The sequence below is a fragment of the Phyllobates terribilis genome, unplaced genomic scaffold, assembly GCF_046119375.1.
Source record: "Phyllobates terribilis strain yellow unplaced genomic scaffold, ASM4611937v1 Scaffold_292__1_contigs__length_2399606, whole genome shotgun sequence".
NCBI classification, from domain to species: domain Eukaryota; kingdom Metazoa; phylum Chordata; class Amphibia; order Anura; family Dendrobatidae; genus Phyllobates; species Phyllobates terribilis.
Window position 1 is genome coordinate 1,659,006 of NW_027363052.1, and position 23,112 is coordinate 1,682,117.

At 48.1% G+C, this 23,112-nt stretch overlaps 1 long non-coding RNA gene across 1 annotated transcript in view; it reads left to right on the plus strand.

The window, feature by feature from the left end:
• The first annotated feature begins 1,389 nt into the window (after positions 1 to 1,389).
• The window catches only part of LOC141220417 (uncharacterized), a 29,275-nt gene continuing 7,552 nt past the window's right edge, over positions 1,390 to 23,112 (plus strand). The window contains exon 1 of the long non-coding RNA XR_012288673.1: positions 1,390 to 1,452. This is a non-coding gene — a long non-coding RNA (uncharacterized lncRNA). The remainder of the gene's footprint in view (positions 1,453 to 23,112) is intronic.

Genomic DNA, 23,112 nt, shown 5'->3' on the forward strand with positions numbered 1-23,112 from the left:
TCAACAAGATGGCTGCTAGGTTTAACATGGCTGCTCAGAATATTAGGACTTCTCGTTCTCTTACAAGGTTCACACAGGAATGCAGTCCGCAGGTACCAAAACAAACTGGTGGTTTATTTAATGTCCATAAACCAACCAGGAAAACAAAACATAACAGCCTTTTTCTGGCACAAAAAGGTATAACAGGATAAAACTCAAAATAACCAGTCCAAATGCAGCACGGCTTCAGCCGTTTAAATGTAATGCTTTTCTCTGCCTCCAGCAGACTCTGAGCAGCACATACAGTCTGCTCACCTTGCACAACACACAGAATACTGAGACAGGTGCAGCTGTCTTAAATCAGGCCTTCCAAGTCCTGGACTGGAGGTAAGTGAGCAGCTGATCCCCCCCCACCCCCAGCTCTTTCAGCTGCTCGTAAAACCAGGCCCTTTAATCCGGGCCCATTAACTCCCTCTCAGCACTATGTGTGCTGGAGCCTGCTTCTCCGAGTCCTACATCACCGAAGCTTGGTACTTTGGGGTCACATAACTCCTGTCCACGACCTGTCTGGCAGCAACCTTACAGCGCACAGATACATACACTTCGTACACGCACGGCTCTGCTCCGTACACCTCGTACACGCGCGGCTCCGCTCCTTAAGCCTCATACACACACGGCTCCGCACCTTAAGCCTCGTACACACACGGCTCCTCTCCGTACACCCCGTACACACGCGGCTCCGCTCCGTACAACTCGTACAAGCGCGGCTCCGCTCCGTACACCTCGTACACACGCGGCTCCACTCCGTACACCTCGTACACACGCGGCTCCGCTCCGTACACCTCGTACACACGCGGCTCCACTCCGTACACCTCGTACACACGCGGCTCCGCTCCGTACACCTCGTACACACGCGGCTCCGCTCCGTACACCTCGTACACACGCGGCTCCGCTCCGTACACCCCGTACAAACGCGGCTCCCCTCCGTACACACACGGCTCCGCTCCGTACACCTCGTACACGCACGGCTCCGCTCCGTACGCCTCGTACACGCACGGCTCCGCTCCGTACGCCTCGTACACGCACGGCTCCGCTCCGTACGCCTCGTACACACGCGGCCCCGCTCCGTACGCCTCGTACAAGCGCGGCTCCGCTCCGTACACCTCGTACACGCGCGGCTCCGCTCCGTACACCTCGTACACGCGCGGCTCCGCTCCGTACACCTCGTACACGCGCGGCTCTGCTCCGTACACCTCGTACACGCGCGGCTCTGCTACATCCACACTGTAAACCCCTCCTGACCCCACACATAAACTTCAGCTCATCCAGCACCATGACAACCAGCACAGCAGAGTCCTGCATCCACTGAGGCCCCTGATCATGTGACCCCTGACTCCTCCCCTCCTGTGACCTCATCACAGCTCCTGTGCGCACAGAGCAGCCATATATGTGGTGGCGGCTCTGCAGGTGGAGGTATGTGGAGACCCCCATTACTGGGCGCAGGGGGCATTAACCCCTTCAGCACCGAGACTCTTTTGGGGTCTTGTGTTGCCCCTTTATAAGAATCATAATATTTTTGTTCTGTTTCCTGTAATAGATACATACGACCCAACTATGGAGACAGGAAGGGAGGAAACGTATTGTTCTCATAGTACAGGACCCCTTTACTGACCCCACGGTGTAATGCCCCCATTATGCCCCTTATGCAGGATGTATGATGCCCCCACACAGTGTAATGCCCCCATTATGCCCCTTATGCAGGATGTATGATGCCCCCACACAGTGTAATGCCCCCATTATGCCCCTTATGCAGGATGTATGATGCCCCCCACAGAGTAATGCCCCCATTATGCCCCTTATGCAGTATGTATGATGCCCCCACACAGTGTAATGCCCCCATTATGCCCCTTATGCAGGATGTATGATGTCCCGCACACAGTGTAATGCCCCCATTATGCCCCTTATGTAGTATGTATGATGACCCCACAGTGTAATACTCCCATTATGCCCCTTATGCAGGATGTATGATGCCCCCACACAGTGTAATGCCCCAATTATGCCCCTTATGTAGTATGTATGATGCCCCCCACAGTGTAATGCCCCCATTATGCCCCTTATGCAGTATGATGCCCCCACACAGTGTAATGCCCCCATTATGCCCCTTATGCAGGATGTATAATTGCCCCCCACACAGTGTAATGCCCCCATTATGCCCCTTATGCAGGATGTATGATGCCCCCACACAGTGTAATGCCCCCATTATGCCCCTTATGCAGGATGTATGATGCCCCCCACAGTGTAATGCCCCCATTATGCCCCTTATGCAGGATGTATGATGCCCCCACACAGTGTAATGCCCCCATTATGCCCCTTATGCAGGATGTATGATGCCCCCACACAGTGTAATGCCCCCATTATGCCCCTTATGCAGGATGTATGATGCCCGCACACAGTGTAATGCCCCTTATACAGTATGTATGATGCCCCCACACAGTGTAATGCCCCCATTATGCTCCTTATGCAGGATGTATGATGCCCCCACACAGTGTAATGCCCCCATTATGCCCCTTATGCAGGATGTATGATGCCCCCACACAGTGTAATGCCCCCATTATGTCCCTTATGCAGGATGTATGATGCCCGCACACAGTGTAATGCCCCTTATGCAGTATGTATGATGCCCCCACACAGTGTAATGCCCCCATTATGCTCCTTATGCAGGATGTATGATGCCCCCACAGTGTAATGCCCCCATTATGCCCCTTATGCAGGATGTATGATGCCCCCCACACAGTGTAATGCCCCCATTATGCCCCTTATGCAGGATGTATGATGCCCCCATTATGCCCCTTATGCAGGATGTATGATGCCCCCCACAGTGTAATACCCCTATTATGCCCCTTATGCAGTATGTATGCTGCCCCCACACAGTGTAATGCCCCCATTATGCTCCTTATGCAGGATGTATGATCCCCCTACAGTGTAATGCCCCCATTATGCCCCTTATGCACGATGTATGATGCTCCCCACAGTGTAATTCCCCCATTATGCCCCTTATGCATTTTTGTTCTGTTTCCTGTAATAGATACATACGACCCAACTATGGAGATAGGAAGGGAGGAAACGTATTGTTCTCATAGTACAGGACCCCTTTACTGACCCCACGGTGTAATGCCCCCATTATGCCCCTTATGCAGGATGTATGATGCCCCCACACAGTGTAATGCCCCCATTATGCCCCTTATGCAGGATGTATGATGCCCCCCACAGAGTAATGCCCCCATTATGCCCCTTATGCAGTATGTATGATGCCCCCACACAGTGTAATGCCCCCATTATGCCCCTTATGCAGGATGTATGATGTCCCGCACACAGTGTAATGCCCCCATTATGCCCCTTATGTAGTATGTATGATGACCCCACAGTGTAATACTCCCATTATGCCCCTTATGCAGGATGTATGATGCCCCCACACAGTGTAATGCCCCCATTATGCCCCTTATGTAGTATGTATGATGCCCCCCACAGTGTAATGCCCCCATTATGCCCCTTATGCAGTATGATGCCCCCACACAGTGTAATGCCCCCATTATGCCCCTTATGCAGGATGTATGATGCCCCCCACACAGTGTAATGCCCCCATTATGCCCCTTATGCAGGATGTATGATGCCCCCACACAGTGCAATGCCCCCATTATGCCCCTTATGCAGGATGTATGATGCCCCCCACAGTGTAATGCCCCCATTATGCCCCTTATGCAGGATGTATGATGCCCCCACACAGTGTAATGCCCCCATTATGCCCCTTATGCAGGATGTATGATGCCCCCACACAGTGTAATGCCCCCATTATGCCCCTTATGCAGGATGTATGATGCCCGCACACAGTGTAATGCCCCTTATACAGTATGTATGATGCCCCCACACAGTGTAATGCCCCCATTATGCTCCTTATGCAGGATGTATGATGCCCCCACACAGTGTAATGCCCCCATTATGCCCCTTATGCAGGATGTATGATGCCCCCACACAGTGTAATGCCCCCATTATGTCCCTTATGCAGGATGTATGATGCCCGCACACAGTGTAATGCCCCTTATGCAGTATGTATGATGCCCCCACACAGTGTAATGCCCCCATTATGCTCCTTATGCAGGATGTATGATGCCCCCCACAGTGTAATGCCCCCATTATGCCCCTTATGCAGGATGTATGATGCCCCCACACAGTGTAATGCCCCCATTATGCCCCTTATGCAGGATGTATGATGCCCCCACACAGTGTAATGTCCCCATTATGCCCCTTATGCAGGATGTATGATGCCCCCACACAGTGTAATGCCCCCATTATGCCCCTTATGCAGGATGTATGCTGCCCCCACACAGTGTAATGCCCCCATTATGCCCCTTATACAGGATGTATGATGCCCCCATTATGCCCCTTATACAGGATGTATGATCCCCCTACAGTGTAATGCCCCTTATGCACGATGTATGATGCTCCCCACAGTGTAATACCCCCATTATGCCCCTTATGCAGGATGTATGATCCCCCTACAGTGTAATGCCCCCATTATGCCCCTTATGCAGGATGTATGATGCCCCCCACAGTGTAATACCCCTATTATGCCCCTTATGCAGTATGTATGATGCCCCCACACAGTGTAATGCCTCCATTATGCCCCTTATGCAGGATGTATGATGCCCCCACACAGTGTAATGCCCCCATTATGCCCCTTATGCAGGATGTATGATGCCCCCACACAGTGTAATGCCCCCATTATGCCCCTTATGCAGGATGTATGATGTCCTCACACAGTGTAATGCCCCCATTATACCCCTTATGCAGGATGTATGATGCCCCCCACACAGTGTAATGCCCCCATTATGCCCCTTATGCAGGATGTATGATGCCCCCATTATGCCCCTTATGCAGGATGTGTAATACCCCTATTATGCCCCTTATGCAGTATGTATGCTGCCCCCACACAGTGTAATGCCCCCATTATGCTCCTTATGCAGGATGTATGATCCCCCTACAGTGTAATGCCCCCATTATGCCCCTTATGCACGATGTATGATGCTCCCCACAGTGTAATACCCCCATTATGCCCCTTATGCAGGATGTATGATCCCCCTACAGTGTAATGCCCCCATTATGCCCCTTATGCAGGATGTATGATGCCCCCACAAAGTGTAATGCCCCCATTATGCCCCTTATGCAGGATGTATGATGCCCCCACACAGTGTAATGTCCCCATTATGCCCCTTATGCAGTATGTATGATGCGCCCAGCACGTTTTGTGGAAAAAAAAAAAAACGACGCAAGATTGACACTTTGGGTTTTTTCTTTGTGTGTTTTTGGGCATACAGAGTGGGTCAATCAGAACTTGGAGACATGCCTCAGGTGTTTTGTCTCCGAAAATCAGGAGGATTGGGTATCCTACTTACCGCTGACAGAATTTGCCATCACCGTTTTTCGGTGCATACGGTTATCATTCACAGTTTGGTACTTTCAGTGGGGGAGGAGCTTCTGGATTTCCTGAAGAGGAACTGTTTGCTTTGTCGCTCTCCTCGGTGTGGCAGGGTGTTCTGTGTAATTTGAAGACCATGGGTGACAGGTATAAACGTATGGCTGACCGAAAACACTTGCCAGGTCTGGACCTCAATGTGAATGAGTTTGTGTGGTTGTCTACCAAGAATATAAGATTGAAAGTTCCTTCTTGGAAGCTGGGACCTAGGTTTATTGGTCCCTACAAAATTACCGCCGCCATTAACCCAGCAACATTTCATCTTGAATTTCCTCGGGCCCTTAAAGTTCACAATGTGTTCCACAGGTCCTTACTCAAAAGGTACGTAGAACCTCTTGAGACCTCACCTCTACCACCACCCCCAGTAATGGTTGATGGTAATTTAGAGTTCGAGAATAGTAGAGTCTCGTCTTCATCGTCATTCTCTACAATACGTGGGTTTCAGCGTCGGAGGTGAACGCTCCCAGATTGGTTCGCTCTTTTCACACCTCTTTTCCTGAGAAACCCAGTCCTGAGTGTCTGGAGGCCAGTCATAGGGGGGGGGGGTCCTGTCACGGGTGTGTCAGAGGTGACATACAATGAAAAAACAAAGTAGCACTCTAACGCTGAGTATGTGAATATGAAGTATGAAATATTAATAGCATTACTGCTGTAGAAAATGTAATGAAAATTATTTGAAAATTTTTTTAGAAAAATTTTTTGCGCGTGTGAATATGAAGTATGAAATATGAATAGCATTGCTGCTGTAGAATATAGAAATAAATGAGAAATCTTAGCGTATAAATTGGCCAATTCATGTGTACCTGACAGCCGCGATAAGGCGTTTCTCGATGTCAGGACCTAACAATGTGAATACCTCTCTAAGGGACATCCGTCTGCTTATGTGTGGGAAAGTAAGATCCTGATGCAATTAAAACCACCTGCGGCATGGGGGTGGAGTGCTGCTGAGGTGACATACAGTCGCCCTGCAGAGGTTTGCAGGAGATCTCCACGTTTGGCAATGCAGACAGCTGCCTAGATGGGAGGCTGTGTTTAGGACCCAGATTCTACCTCCCTTTAGTCTGGGTGTATATATACCTGGTGTGTCTAGGTTGGCGTCGCCGGGTATACTCTTTTCTACTTGGAACTTGGCTGAAGCAGCATCACGTCCTCTTTAGAGTCTTGAGGCCGTGTGCCCTGTTTGAAGTTTCTTCTAAAGCGAAGTTGTAATTCCCCTGTGTTGTCTTCCCCCTTTGTTTTTTGAGTGCCAGCGGAGGTTGACTAGTGTTCATCTCCTTCCACCCCCAGCTATAGCCTTACGCCAGGGATAGTTGGGCGAGGCACGTGATGGGCGACAGCTGCGGAGGCTGTATAGCGACGTTAGGGGGAGACAGGGTGATGCTAGTCCGGATTAGGAGGTCACCTCTTCCCCCTTTTCCCTAGTGTCTGGGCTCCCTTTCCCCTCTGTGTTGCACTCACACCTGGCGTGACATCGGGACACCCCATTAGTGAGACACATGAACAGTGCACATTGAGGTGAAACAAGAGACATCTCCTTTTGCATCATTGAGGTGGTTAAACCCAATGTGTGAGGTGGTGATCTCAATAGATGTATCCTCAAAAAGTGAGTGGATTTCCAGACTGGATTCACTAGCCCCTAAGGGACTGAATGGGCAAATTTCCTATGCCTGTTTTGTATGAACACAGACTAGTGTTGAGCGAGCATGCTCGACACTGCTCGGTACTCGCCCGAGCATCTCACTAGTGTAGGGTCTCTAAAGCCTGCCAAATCAAACAAACAGTCCTTCTCAGGACTAATATCCATCCCAGATACCAGGCAGGCAGGCAGGCTGTATAGGAGACACAGTGGTTATACCAACAAACACTGCATTACAGTCCTGTGTGCTGCTGCTGGTCAAATTGCTCGACTTATCCCCAGGTCTCAGGGGCCAGGAAAAATCCTTTTTTTTTCATCTAAATCCTGTTGTTTTTTTTCCCTCAGTCAGACTGTACAAATACCCGTCTTATTAACCTTTTGGTATTCCCCCCACCCTCCCCCCCAAAAAAAATTGGGTGTGTCTGTGAGTGTTCAGACACAAATATATTTGTTTAAAAGAGTCTGGTGTAGGCCAGATGACTAGAAGGCTATGTGCCCACGATGCAGAAATACTCAGGATTTTTTCCTGAGCGTTTCTGCATCTTCCGGAAAACGCATGCGGATTGTACATGCGTTTTCCTGCCAGGAACATTCGGAAGTGAAGCGTTCTTCACTTGCATTTCCGCATGCGGGTTGACAAGCACTTTCCAAGCGATTTTAGCATCACTTGGAAAGTGCTTGTCATCTTGGTCACACTGTATAAATCCATGCAAACGGCATGGATTTATATAGTGTGACCGTAAAGAATGGTAAAAAAGAAAAAAATAAATATATACTTACCCTCTGATGGCCCCCGTAGTCTTGCTTCGCTCCGTCCTGACTGCTGGCAGCGGTACACTGAAGGACCTGCCGACATCAGCGTCGCGTGACCCGTCACATGACTATGATGTCAGCGCAGGTCCTTCAGTTCATCGCGATCTGCCGGCATGAGAGGAGGAGTGCAGCCGGGGCCGTCAGAAGGTGAATATAATATTTATTGTTTATTTTATTTTTTTTTTACAGGTTCTATGGTACCCGGGTCTGGAGGAGAGTCCTCTCCTCTAGACTTGGGTACCATCCGCACATTAGAAAGCGTGTATTCCGCATGTCCTTATCTAGTGAAGCGGAATGCATGCGTTCTAATGCAAGTCAATGGCGGCGAAAACGCAGCACTTCCGCAAAATAATTGGTAGTGCTGCGTTTTTTTCCACAAAGATAATCCACAGCGAAAATTTGCGCAGCATGTGCACAGCACATGCGGATTATCATTGGGGAACATTGCAGGCCTTCTACCATGCGTTTAAGCGTTTCTGCAGCGTTTTTGCCGCTGCGGAAACGCTTAAAAAACGCATCGTGGGCATACAGCCGAATTATGTTATTCCTCTTCCATGTTTCAAATCTGGGTGTAATCCACCTTTTTCCATAAAAAAAAATCATTTTGGGTGTCTCGCTGACTGTTCAGACACAAATATATCTGTTTAAAAGATTCTGGTGTAGGCCAGATAACTAGAACTGTGTTTTTCCTGTTCCACGGTTCAAATCTGGGTGTAATCCACCTTTTTGCATAAAAAAAAAAAACCTTTTGAGTGTCTCGCTGACTGTTCAGACACAAATGTATCTGTTTAAAAGATTCTGGTGTAGGCCAGAGAACTTGAACTGTGGTTTTCCTCTTCCACGGTTCAAATCTCCTTTTTGTTACCCTTTTGCCATTGATAGTGCTAGCGTAAGCTATTTTACTTCATTTACAAAGGGCATGGCACGTGGCAAGAGACGTGGAACTGGACGTTCTGGTGATGGTGCGTGCAGAGGACGGGGCCGTGGCCAAGGTGAAAATGTGCCACAATCAACAGCCACATCTTCTCGCTCCCAGTTCTTGACCGAATTACTAGGGAAGCACACAACAGCACCACTATTGCGAACTGATCAGTGTGAACAGGTTATTAATTGGATAGCAGATAATACTTCCAGTCACCTGGGCACCACCACCTCCGGTCTGTCTTCCACACGGTCAAGTCTTAGTAGCCGTGAGTCTCGACCGCATTCTCCTCCTCACCCTGATGCTACTTCCTCCCACCACGCCGAGTGTCGTCAGACAGCAACTGATCCCACAGTTGGACACTCTGAAGAGCAGTTCACTGGTCCATTTGCATATCTGGGCCCCTCGCCTGCTCCGCTTGAAGTGGTGGAAGAGGAGATCCCATATAGCGATGGCCAAATATTTGAACAGCCACGGCCACAGGAAGGCGACGCTGGCAATTTGTCACAAGAGGTGGACGATGACTAGACACAATTGCCACGAAGTGAGGAGGAGGAGGACCGTGGTCCGGAAGTGGAAGAGGAGGGAGGTGGTGGATGATCTAGTAACTGACCCAACGTGGCAGGAGGACACGCAGAGCGAGGCCAGCAGCACACAGGGCGAGGGAGGCAGAGTACCCAAACAGGCAGGAAGAAGCAGTGTGGTGGCCGCACACAGAAGGCGGGCAACCGTTCCCCGTAACACCAACACGAGGGCCGTTGCCAGTACAACCGGTAGGTCTTCCAGAGTCTGGAATTTTTTTAAAGACTCTGCTGATAACCCCAAAAAGGCCATTTGTACCACCTGCCAGGCCAGCATCAGCAGAGGTGACAAAACTACCAGCCTGACCACCACCAGCATGATCAGGCACATATCAGCAAAGCACCCGACTTTGTGGGGCGAACCCCAGGGTCCACGACCAGTGCCAGCGGGTGTCACCACTGCTTATTCCGCTGTTGTGCGTGTAAGAGAACCCCCTGTTGAGCGTGCAAGGCAATCCCCTGTCCATACTGCCCCCTCCTCTCAGTCTTCACTTGTTATGGCAGTTTCTCAAGAAACAGCATCAACGTTCACGTCCCACCGCAGCGTTCAATTGTCCATATCCCAGACCTTTGAACGAAAGCGCAAGTTCGCAGCCAATGCCCCACAGGCCACAGTCCTAAATTCGCACATTTCACGACTGCTTGCATTGGAAACGCTGCCTTTTAGGCTGGTGGAGACGGAATCCTTCCGCAACCTCATGGCGGTGGCCGTCCCTCGGTACTCGGTCCCCAGCCGACACTATTTTGCCCGGTGTGCCATCCCCGCACTACACAAGCACGTGTCTCAAAACATCTGCCGTTCCCTCAACAACGCAGTTACTGGGAGAGTCCACCTGACAACGGACACGTGGACAAGTGCTTGTGGCCAGGGATGGTACATCTCCCTGACGGCACACTGGGTAAACATAGTGGAAGTCGGGACCCAGTCGGACCTTGGGACGGAACACATCCTCCCCACACCGAGGATTGCGGGCCCTATGTCAGTCAGAGTTGCCCCCACAGTGTACAGCTCCTGCGCATCATCCTCCTCCTCATCTTCAGCCTCCATCTCAGATATCACCACATCAGTTACAAGCTGGAAGCACTGCAGTACTGCCTCAGCCAAGCGGCAACAGGTTGTGCTGAAACTCATAAGCTTAGGTGATAAACCTCACACTGCTTGTGAGTTGTGGACACCTGTGAAAGAGCAGGCAGATCTGTGGCTGAGACCGCTGAACCTACATCCAGGCATAGTTGTGTGTGACAATGGCCGTAACCTGGTGGCGGCTCTGAGGCAAGGCGAGATCACACACGTACCATGCCTGGCTCATGTGCTTAACATCGTGGTTCAGCGGTTTCTTAAATCGTACCCCGAGTTGCCAGATCTGCTCGTCAAAGTACGCCGCCTGTCAGCTCATTTTTGGAAGTCGGCTACAGCTTCCGCCGCCCTTGCTGTGTTGCAGCAGCGTTTGCAACTTCCAGCACACTGACTGGTGTGTGATGTCCCCACACGTTGGAACTTTTCCCTCCACATTTTGCAAAGGATTTGTGGGCAGAAGAGAGCAGTTGTGGAGTACCAGCTGCAACAAGGCCGTCGATATTCAGGTCAGACTCCACACATAAGACCTCAGGAGTGGACCTGGATGTCTGACATATGTACCATCCTGACAAACTTTGTGGAGTCCACCAATATGGTGAGTGGCGATGACGCCATCATTAGCGTCAGCATCCCACTTGTCTGTCTTTTGCAACGCTCTCTGCAGAGAATTAAAGAGGAGGCAATGCAGCCAGAGTATGATGAGATGGATCAAGAAGCCATAGCAGTCGATTACACACAGCCCAGCCTCATCTCATCCCAACGTGCATTGGGGGACAATGAGGGAGAGGAGGAGGAAGAACAGGAGCTGGTATCATGCGGTGTAGATGGTAGTACCTGTACAACTGTCATACTGTCGGTTCAGCGTGGGTGGCATGAGGACAGGGGGGAGGAGGAGAGCATGGTCAGTCGTCATCTTGGTGAGGACACGGAAGTCTTGCCCGTTACCAGTCTGGCACACATGACTGACTTTGTTACGCTGCCTTAACCGTGACCTTCACGTTGTCAGTATGTTGGGTGACAGTCATTACTGGTTGGTGACACTTTTAGACCCCTGCTACAAGGAGAACTTTCACTCTCTTATTCCTGAGGTGGAGAGGTCTAAAAAAAGGGGGCAGTACCAGAAGGCCCTTGCTGCAGAACTGTTAAAAAAAATTCCCATCTGAACACGCTAGCGGCAGAGGTCACAGTTCGTTGCCCAACCAAGGCGTACAGGCGAGAGAGGCACAACTCCAATTCAGCAGAGGCTGGGGAACACTGTCAACGTTCTGGGACAGTTTTCTGAGACCAGCCCAACTTGCAGGCCCTGAGGCACGGGGTACTCTCACAAGGAGTGGAAAGTTTCAAAAGATGGTGAGCGAGTACCTTGCCGACCGTACCAGCGTCCTCCGTGATTCCTCTGTGCCTTTTAATTATTGGGTATCCAAGCTGGACACTTGGAATGAACTCGCTCTGTACGCCTTGGAGGTCCTGGCCTACCCTGCTGCTAGCGTGTTATCGGAGCGTGTTTTTAGTGCCGCTGGGGGAATTATAACTGATAAGAGCACTCGCCTGTCAACTGACAATGCTGAAAAGCTGACCCTTATCAAAGTGAACAAGGGCTGGATTGGGCCAGACTTCTCATCACCACCAAATGACAGCAGAGAAACATAAAGTCAAATCCACTTTTTTGTTTCGGGAGGTGTATTCCCATGCACCGCTTCACACCCGCACATGGGTATACGCTTCCTCATTTTGGCTGTTTTTTGCTCTTCTCCTTATCCCCAGCCTCCACCACCACTATACCACCTGGGTAACCGTGGTCCGTGTTGCCAGCATTGCAAGTTCCTCTGTCCTAATTTTTGGCAGCTTTTGCTTGGAAGGCATGGGCAAAGACTATGGGAGACCCACTCCCCAATAATGGGAATAATGTTTTTAAGATGCTGTACTGCATGGCTCTTGTACGGGGTATTGCAAGTTCCTCCGTCCTAATCTTTGGCAGCTTTTGCTTGGAAGGCATAGGCAAAGACTATGGGAGACCCACTCCCCAATAATGGGAATAATGTTTTTAATATGCTGTACTCCATGGCTCTTGTACGGGGCACTGCAAGATCCTCCGTCCTAATTTTTGGCAGCTTTTGCTTGGAAGGCATAGGCAAAGACTATGGGAGTCCCACTCCCCAATAATGGGAATAATGTTTTTAATATGCTGTACTGCATGGCTCTTGTACGGGGCATTGCAAGATCCTCCGTCCTAATTTTTGGCAGCTTTTGCTTGGAAGGCATAGGCAAAGACTATGGGAGACCCATTCCCCAATAATGGAAATAATGTTTTTAATATGCTGCACTGCACGGCTCTTGTAAGGGGCAATAAAACCGTCTTGTTAAGCTACTGTGACCTCCACGTCTCTTCCAAGGGGCATTAAAACCGTCTTGTTAAGCTACTGTGACCTCCACGTCTCTTCCAAGGGGCATTGATATTGTCTTTTTATTCCACTGGGATCTCCACCACCCTTCCAAGGGGCATTAAAACCGTCTCGTTAAACCACTCTGGACTCCACGTCTCTTCCAAGGGGCATTAAAACAGTCTTGTTAAGCTACTGTGACCTCCACGTCTCTTCCATCCAAAGGGCATTAAAACCGTCTTGTTAAGCTACTGTGACCTCCACCTCTCTTCCAAGGGGCATTAAAACCGTCTTGTTAAGCTACTGTGACTTCCACGACTCTTCCAAGGGGCATTAAAACCGTCTTGTTAAACCACTCTGAACTCCACAGCTCTTCCAAGGGGCATTGAAATGTTGTTTTTAATTACCTCTAACCTCCTCGACTCTTCCAACGGGCATTGCATTTCCTCCTAATTTTAGTCAGCTTTTGCTTTTCAATGCATAGGCGAACACTAAGGGAGACCCACTCCCCAATAATGGGTAGAAGGTTTTTAGTACGCTGTAATCCACGTCTGTTCCAAGGGGCATTGCAGTTCCTCATAATTTTTGGAAAGCCTTCCATTCACTGCTTAGGCCAACTGTGTACAGGAGACCCAGTTGCTGTAAATGGAAAAAACGGTTTAGTTAAGGCCCTCTGACCTCCATGTCACTTCCTAGGGGCATCGGAGTGCCTCCAAATATTTGGTAGGCATTGCACTCACTGTATGCCCTATAACTGTGTAGCTGTGTACTCCTTTTGGTACAGAAACATATCCTAAAAGACGTGTGGTTGACTGGCCTAATATTGATGTGAATGGTCCCTGTTCCTCCTGCTCTTTTTCCTTTGCCACCACTTCATCCATCATTCATCACCTGAAGCTTTGTTTTAACTTCATAGAACTGGGATAGTAGCAGGAAAACATCCAGCAATCCTCGGAGGAGGTAGGATATGCGCCAAAACGCTGACCACCTCAGGCCTAGCCGCTACTACATACATGAGCTTGCATTCCAAGGAACAGAAAGCTAAGGAGATGGATGACCTCATGATCATGAATAATTTACTCGTTGTGTAGGAGGCCGACCACTGCTGCTGTCTACCTTCTGAACTTTGTGTTGAAGCCTGATTGACCCAGGACACGCAATCCTCTATGTCTGGAAGACGTGTTGCATCCCAGTGTCCAACTGTGTCCCGGCTTCCACAATATTAACCCAGTGTGAAGGCGTCAGTGAGATGGACCATCCCTGGCCACATTCACTTGTACATGTGTTTGTGGTTAGGCTGTCCTTCCCATTAAATGCACTGGGGAGGGCACAGGTAATGTTTTGGTATACGCGCTTGTGTATAAGGCGCACCGGGACAAATAGGGGTGGCTGGAGACCGTTTATGGTCACCCGGCTGCCCCCAGACAGCTGGGGACCGTGTGTGGGCACCCGGCCGCGGGGTGGCTGGAGACCGAGTATGGACACCGGCCGCCCCCTGGTGGCTGGAGACCAAGCGTGGCCACCTGGCCACCGGGCGGCTGGGGACTGAGTATGGATAACAGGCCGCCAACGCAGCCATGACGTAGTGGCCAGATTCCGCCTCCACATGCCTAAAAGGCCCAATTTCAAGTGCAAGCAAGCAAGCAGTATGGTATTGCAGCCTGGGGGTGGGTGGGTGGCAGGCTGCATATTTGCGCTTGCATTGCAAGGAATGGAGGAGGGTACAATTGAACACTGCCCTGGGACAAGGACTTGCACAGGGATAGTTGCAAGTCTGCATCTTCTGATGCGGCAAGGATCACTTCTGATGGGCACATTTTTAGGCAGTGACCTGGGTGTCATATGCTTCCAGGGGTCTTCCCCATGCTGTTCCCATGTCTTTTCAGCACTGTATGCATGTGTCACACAGCACATGGCCAGATAAGGTTGTAAAATGTTAAAATTACATTTCCTGGTGAATGCATTTGTCACGGTTGAAAGCAATACAAAAGTGCAAAAATGCATAAAAAATGCTACTTGTAAACATAGCCCAAGGTGTGGAGGAGTATTTTTGTTTTTGGTTTTTACCTTCTACACAAGTCTTTACCCTGGAAAGGATGTTCCTTAACATATTTCACAGGAAAGCAGTTTGTTTCGTTTTTGAACGTTTTATTGTGAGCCCGTAAAAGTGGCTTAATACCTCTGATCACGTTGTTGACAGCAGTGACCTGGGGGTCAGAAATGCTTCCTGGGGCGATCCCCATGCTGTCCCCATGTCATTTGAGCATTGTCACTATTGTTTTGGGCAATCAGTTTATCTGGTGTTTCAGCATAAATCACGTCACTTCCGGACATGCACACTAGGTGATGGACATTATCGAACCTCTACCTCATGAGAAGTAGCATAGGCGCAGTATATTATTGTAGACAGACTCTGTTCTGTATATCCTGTGACAATTCACCTCTAGGAATGGGAATGGGCCTCCTAGTCTGGGAGGGGTTTTGGATGAAGTGGGATATTTAAACATGGACAGCTGGCTATTAGGCACACTATGCTGAACATCATGAATTATCATCTCTCTATCAAGCCTCCTAATGAACCTGTTGGGAAAATGCATTGAGGCGGATTATTGAAACATTCTGTGAGTACCATACCCTTTCCTTTATACATATTGTAGGGGTTTTACTCACTGGGGCACAATGGGAGGAAAACGGGAGGCATGTTCGTTTAAAATTTCATGTGGGTTTATTACTTCATAAACCCAGAAGCCAAACAGAAAAGCAAATAGATCAGGCAAACAAAGTAAATTTCCTTAGCAGGTCTCTGTTCAGCCAGGCCTGTGTGGCACACAAGGTGGGGTAGCGTCCAGTGTCCTGGCTTGGTCTGAAGACAAACATACACAGTAAGCCTTCTACCTCCAAACACACAGACCATGTGCCAAACAACAGCCTCCATTTTATAGGCTGTTAACCACACCCAGAGGTGAGGTATGTGGGTAGCTGGACACGCCCATTCTCTCCTAGCTACCCGTAACCCGGCTCCCAGGTGCACCAAACGATCCTCTTAGTGCTTATGTGCCCTAGAGAAACACTCCGGGTTACATCACAGAGACCAGCCATCTCTGTGACACATACCTCAACTACGTGACCATTAGCCACCTTACATACCTCCTCCCTCTGCCTAAAGCCGTGGGCTTGGCACCTTTTACTACCAGACAGGGGATTCTCGAGAGAGCATCAGCATTACCATGTAGCTTCCCTTCTCTATGTTCTACAGGGAAGTAGGAGTCCTGTAGGGCTAAAAACCCGAGGGTGACTCTGGCATTTTTTCACTTTTTTCCCTCATCCATCTGAGTGGAGCATAGTCGGATAATAATCTAAATTTTCAACCTAGCCAAGCATTCCTTCTCTATGACCGAATAATTTTTCTCGCAGGAGGACAGCTTTCTACTCGGGTAGAGGACAGGGTGCTCCTCCCCGTGTATCTCCTGGGAAAGGACTGCTCCTAAATCGACATCTGAGACATCTGTCTGGAGTATAAACTCTTTCTTGAAGTCCGGGGCAACCAGGACCGGTTGTCTACACATAGCCAGTTTCATCTCTTGAAAGGCCGTTTCCGCCTCTGCAGTCCACTTGGCCTTGGCTGATTTTGTCCCTTTAAGGAGGTCAGTCAGGGGTGCGGCCATCATAGCGAAGTTTAGGATGAATTTCCTGTAGTATCCCACGATTCCCAGGAAGGCTCTGACTTGCTTTTTTCGACACCGGTCTCAGCCAATTTTGGATTGCTTCTACTTTAGTTATTTGGGGTTTTATCTCGACTCTACCCACTATATATCCGAAGTACTTGGCTTCTTATTTCCCCATGCCACATTTCTCCGAGTTTATTGAAAACCCCACCTTCCTCAGAGCATCAAACACAGCCTTTTGCAGATGACTCTCCCAGTCTGGACTGAAGATAATAATATTGTCCAGGTATGTTGATGCAATCCATAGCTCTCTGGAATTTTGCAGGGGCCCCCTGCAGTCCAAACAGCATCCGGGCATACTGGAAGCATCCGTCCGGCGTAGAAAAAGCAGTCTTTTCTTTGGCTACCTGTGCCATGGGGATCTGCCAATATCCCTTCGTCAGATCCAAGGTGGAAAGTGCTTGACAACTTGGTCACACTATATAAATCCATGCAACCGGCATGGAATTATATAATGTGACCGAAAGAATGGTAAAAAATAAAAAAATTAAATATATACTTACCTTCTGATGGCCCCCGGTGTCTTTATCCGATGCGTCCTGGCTTGCCGGCAGCTTGCGACAAACTAAAGGACCTACCGACGTCAGGGGTCGCGTGACCAGTCACATGACTAACTGACGTCATGGCAGGTCCTTTTCAGACCCTCGCGAGTTGCCAGCAAGCCGAGATGCATCGCTAAGGACACCGGGGGCCATCAGAAGGTAAGTATAATGTATATTTTTTATTTTATTCTTTTTTTTTTTTTTTTTTACAGGTTCTATGGTTCCCGGGTCCGGAGAAGAGTCTCCTCTTCTCCAAACCCGGGTACCATCCGCACATTGAAACGCATGGATTCCGCATCTGCAGATGCAATGATGCAGATTTCATGCGTTCCAATGCAAGTCAATGGCGGCGAAAATGCCGCGCTTTGGCAAAATAATTGGTAGTGCTGCGGATTTTTCTGCAATGATAATCCGCAGCGGAAATTTCCGCAGCATGTGCACAGCACATGGGATTATCATTGGGGAATATGGCAGACCTTCTACCAAGAATTTTTTAAGCGTTTCTGCAGCGGAATTGCTGCTGCGGAAACACTTAAAAAACGCATAGTGGGCACACAGCCTTACTGTGATGTATTTTGAAATTATGTCCAATGTTCACCATTTTTAATGTTTAGTGTTAGGACTCGCAAGTATGAGGACCCTTGACGTTTGGGTTGCGAGCTTGTGTATTTTGGCCAAAATATCGACCAATATCTCATGTGGTGTATTTATCTTCTACACTATTTTTCATCTTTTTTTCACATTTTTTGAAGGATGCAGCCAGGCCTCTTTAGTGTTGGCTGGGTGAATTGGGGCGTCTGTCTTGTGGGGGTGCACGTATATAGTGCTGGGCAGCCCGCCTGATCTAACAGTATGGGCGTCATCAACAAGCTGCAAGCCAGAAACTGTGCATCACACATATCTGTGTGACCGGCGCCCTATGCAGACTCCATCGATGTGCATGTATAATACTACACAGCCACCCCCTCCATGAATTGGTAGGTTAGTGAGTGGCTGTCTGCATCAGTATTTTGCACATGTGCTGGCCCCGCCTTTATCATGGAGGCTTGCTGCACCTGGTGTTGGTAAGGCATTATCTTTTACATAGGTTCTATTGGCGCAGATGTCACCGAGAAATATTTAAGGTTTTGCACGTCTTGCACTACGTGCCAGTTAACCGCCCCCACCTCTCACTTTTGAAGTCCCCTCGTGCCATTGCCCATTATTGAAGTGCCGTTCGAGAGAATTGCTATGGACTTGGTCAGTCCCCTGGTTGAATCTGCTTGTGGGCATCAATTTATATTGGTTATCCTGGACTATGTCACACGCTATCCTGAAGCGATTCCACTGAGAAACTCCTCCGCAAAGAGTATATCCCGTGAGTTGGTCCACGTTTTATCCCCAACTGTCTTTATGACAGAAAATACCCAAAAGTGACACCATTCTAAAAACTGCACCCCTCAAGGTGCTCAAAACCACATTCAAGAACGTTATTAACCCTTCAGGTGCTTCACAGGAATTTTTGGAATGTGGAAGAAAAAAATGAATTTAACTTTTTTCACAAAAATGTTACTTTAGACCCAATTTTTTTTATTTTCACAGGGGTACCAAGAAAAAATTGTTGTGCAATTTCCCCTGGGCACGCAGATACCCCATATGTGGGGAAAAACCACTGTTTGGGCGCACGGCAGGGTTCGGAAGGGAAGGAGCGCCATTTGACTTTTTGATTGTAAAATTTGCTTGAATAATTAGCGGACGCCATGTTGCGTTTGGAGAGCCCCTGTGTGCCTAAACATTGGAGCTCCCCAACAAGTGACCCCATTTTGGAAACTAGACCCCCCAATGCACCTATCTAGATTCATAGTGAGCTCTTGGAACCCCTAGGTGCTTCACAAATTGATCGTAAAAATGAAAAAGTATATTTTTTTTCACTCTTTCATTTTTACGAATCAATTTGTGAAGCACCTGGGGGTTTCAAGTGCTCACTATGCATCTAGATAGGTGCCTTGGGGGGGTCTAGTTTCCAAAATGGGGTCACTTGTGGGGGAGCTCCAATGTTTAGGCACACAGGGGCTCTCCAAACGCGACATGGTGTCCGCTAACAAATTGAATGGAAAATCGGCTCAAATTGTTAGCGGACACCATGTTGCGTTTGGAGAGCCCCTGTGTGCCTAAACAGTGGAAACCCCCCACAAGTGACCCCATTTTGGAAACTAGACCCCTCAAGGATTTTATCAAGGGGTATAGTGAACATTTTGAACCCAGAGGTACGACACAGAATTTGATAACATTAGGTCATCATATTGAATATGTTGTCATTAGTCTTGAGCGCAAGTGCTCGCTACTTGAGTTTGCATCGGGTATTCAGGTATGCACCATGTACTGCATGTGCTCGAGTGACATGCTCGAGTCCCTGCCCCGCATGTTTCACGGTTATTAGACACCCAAAAAAAACCATGCGGGGATCGCTCGTGCATGGCAGGCAATCCCCGCAAAGTGTTTTTGGCCGCGAAGCATATGGGGCAGAGACTCGAGCATGTCACTCAAATACCCACGATACTCCATGCATACCAGAGCACCCGATGCAAACTCAAGTAGCGAGCACTTGCTCTCAAGACTAATAACAACTTATTCAATATGATGACATAATGTTATCAAATTCTGTGTCGTACCTCTGGGTTCAACACTAGTCGCCATATTGTCATCTTTTTTTCTTACTTTTGAAAAAAATCACAACCCCATCACAACCCTAACCCCAGCCCTAACCCTAGCCAACCCTAACCGTAGCACAACCCTAACCCGAGAGTTTATTTTTTACGCCGTTCCTCGTGCGGTGTAAGTGATTAGACGACTTTATTCTTCGGGTCGGTGCGATTACAGCGATACCAGAATCATATCGGGTATTTATGATTGACAGGTGTCACACACTAAAAGACGCATTTTTTGTAAAATCTAGTTTTTGCATCGCCATATTTTGAGAGCTATCATTTTTCCAGATTTTGGCAGACAGAGTCATGTGATGGCTTGTTTTTTGCGGGATGAGTTGACATTTATATTGGTGCCATTTTCAGGCACGTGACATTTTTTGATCGCTTTCTATTCCGATGTTTGGGAGGCAGAATAAACAAAAACCAACAATTCAGGAATTGTTTTTTTTTTTTTTCTGTTCTGCGTGTGGTAAAATTGATAAGGCAGCTTTATTCTTCGGGTCAGTACGTTTACAACGGTACCACATTTATATTGTTTTTCTATGTTTTGCACTTTTACATAATAAAAGCAATTTTATAGAAAAAATTATTTTTTAGCATCGCTTTATTCTGAGAGCTATAACTTTTTTATTTTTCGGCTGATGGAGCTGTATGGCGGCTTATTTTTTGTGGGACGAGATGACGTTTTCAGCGTTACCAATTTTATTTATATTCGTCTTTTTTATCGCGTGTTATTCCATTTTTTGTTTGGCGGTATGGTGATAAAGCATTGTTTTTTGCTTAGTTTCTTATTTATTTTTTTACCGTGTTCACTGAAGGGGTTAACTAGTGGGACAGTTTTATAGGTCAGGTCATTCCGGACACAGCGATACCAAATATGTGTACTTTTATTGTTTGTTTGTTTTTTTTTCATAATATTTATTGATGGGTACATTATATTTTTATTTTTGGTGGATTATTTTTTTTATATTTTTACAAATTTTTTTTTTTTTTCACTTTGACAGTTTTTTTACTTTTTTCGTTTGTCCCACTCTATGGGACTTTCACTTTTTTTACTCTGATCGCCTGCATGGCACAGGAATGGAGCACCATCCCTGTGCCATGCAGGCTGTCAGCGCTGGACAGGGAGAAGATAGTTTGGAAATGCTCTGCTCATGTCCAAAAAAATCTTCCTGCTGTCTGGTGACCCGGATGTTGTCATGATGACATCGGATCGTCATGGCAACATCCTGGAAGCCGCGGTAGACAGCGCTGGAGGCCGGAAGAGGAGGTGAGTATACCGATCACCTCCCCTTAGCCACCGCAATGCTGCGATCGACTTCTATCGCAGCATTGCGGGGGTTAATGTGCCGGGAGTGGTGCGGAACCGCTCCCTGCACATAGCACCGGGTGTCAGCTGTGACAATCAGCTAACACCCGGCAGCGATCGCGCCCGCACCGCTTGTGTGCGGGCGAAATCGCCAGGGCGTATTAATACGTATCTGGTCCATAAGGCCCAGGGAACAGATACGTATTAATACGCCCTATGTCGTAAAGGGGTTAATCTGACTATTCCTGAAAGAAAGGCCTTGGAGGAGTACATACAGACTAGCTTGGCTGCTGGTCACATTAGACCTTCTAAGTCGCCTGTGGCAGTTGGATTTTTCTTTGTTAAAAAAAAGGACGGCGGTTTACGTCCATGTCTGTATTTTTGTGAAATTAATAAGATTACCGTACGCAATTCCTACCCATTGCCGTTAATTCCTGACTTGTTTAACCAGTTAGTGGGGGCCAAGTGGTTCTCCAAAATTGATCTCCGGGGGGCATACAATTTGTTACAAGTGAAGGAGGGTGATGACTGGAAAACTGCTTTTAACACTCCGGTAGGTCATTTTGAGAATCTAGTGATGCCTTTTGGTCTTACCAATGCACCTGCATTTTTTCATAACCTTATTAATGACATCCTGAGACCTTTGATTGGTAAGAATGTGGTTGTGTATTTGGATGACATTTTGATTTACTCACCAGATCTAGAGTCCTATTGGCAGAGTGTACGTGAAGTTTTGCAGTTATTGAGTGATAATTCACTCTTTGCTAAGCTGGAGAAATGTGAGTTCGCTGTGCAGAAAATCAGTTTTTTGGGCTACATTGTCTCCAGCGAGGGCTTTGAGATGGTTCAGGCTGTGCAGGAATGGCCTAGGCCTATTGGTTTGAAATCTATACAGAGATTTTTGGGTTTTGCCAATTATTACAGGAAATTCGTTAAGAATTTTTCTGTAATTGTTAAAGCTCTAACCGATCTCACAAGGAAAGGTGCCAATACGGCCTAGTGGACTACTGAGGCCATTGAAGCGTTTGAGTATCTCAAAGAGAGGTTCAGTTCTGCCCCTATCCTTATGCTGCCTGATGAGACCAAGCCTTTTTTGGTCGAGGTCGATGCTTCATCGGTGGGGGTCGGAGCAGTTTTGTCTCAGGAGAACAAGGGTGGAGTATATCCTTGTGCCTTCTTTTCGAAAAAAATTTCTTAAACTAAACTGAATTATCATGTTGGAAATTGGGAGTTGCTGGCTATTAAACTTGCGTTTGAACATTGGCGTCATTTTTTGGAAGGCGCTAGATTTCCTATTCAGGTTTTCACAGATCATAAGAATTAGATCTATCTGGATGCTGCCAAGCGCTTGAATGCCCGTCAAGCTAGGTGGGCACTTTTTTTTTCTCGTTTTCATTTTTCTGTTATCCCTGGTACTAAGAATATTAAAGCCAATGCTTTATCTCGCAGCTTCTCTCCTACGGTCAGTGCAGAGGAGGAGGAGAGCATTTTACAGAAAGGAGTTGTGGTGGCGGCATTGGACTCCATTTTGGAGAATGGGATTCTGAAAGCTCAAGATGATGCTTCATCTAACACTCCCCATGGGAGGTTGTTCGTGCCTAGAGCCTTTAGGAGAGATTTGTTTGTGGAGTGTCATGAGTCTCGGTTGGCAGGTCATCCAGGAATTTCAGAGACTAAGAGACTTATCAGTCACAGTTTTTGGTGGCCTGGATGGCAGAAGGAAGTCATCAAGTGGGTGCGTCAGTGTATTGTGTGTGTGCTAGGTCAAAAGGCTTCACATACTCCTGCTGCGGGGTTGCTTTGCCCTCTGGAGGTTCCTAGTGCGCCTTGGACGCATCTCACAATGGATTTTATTACTGATCTTCCTGTGTCCAAGGGTTTTACTGTCATCTGGGTGGTCGTGGACCGTTTTAGTAAGATGTGTCATTT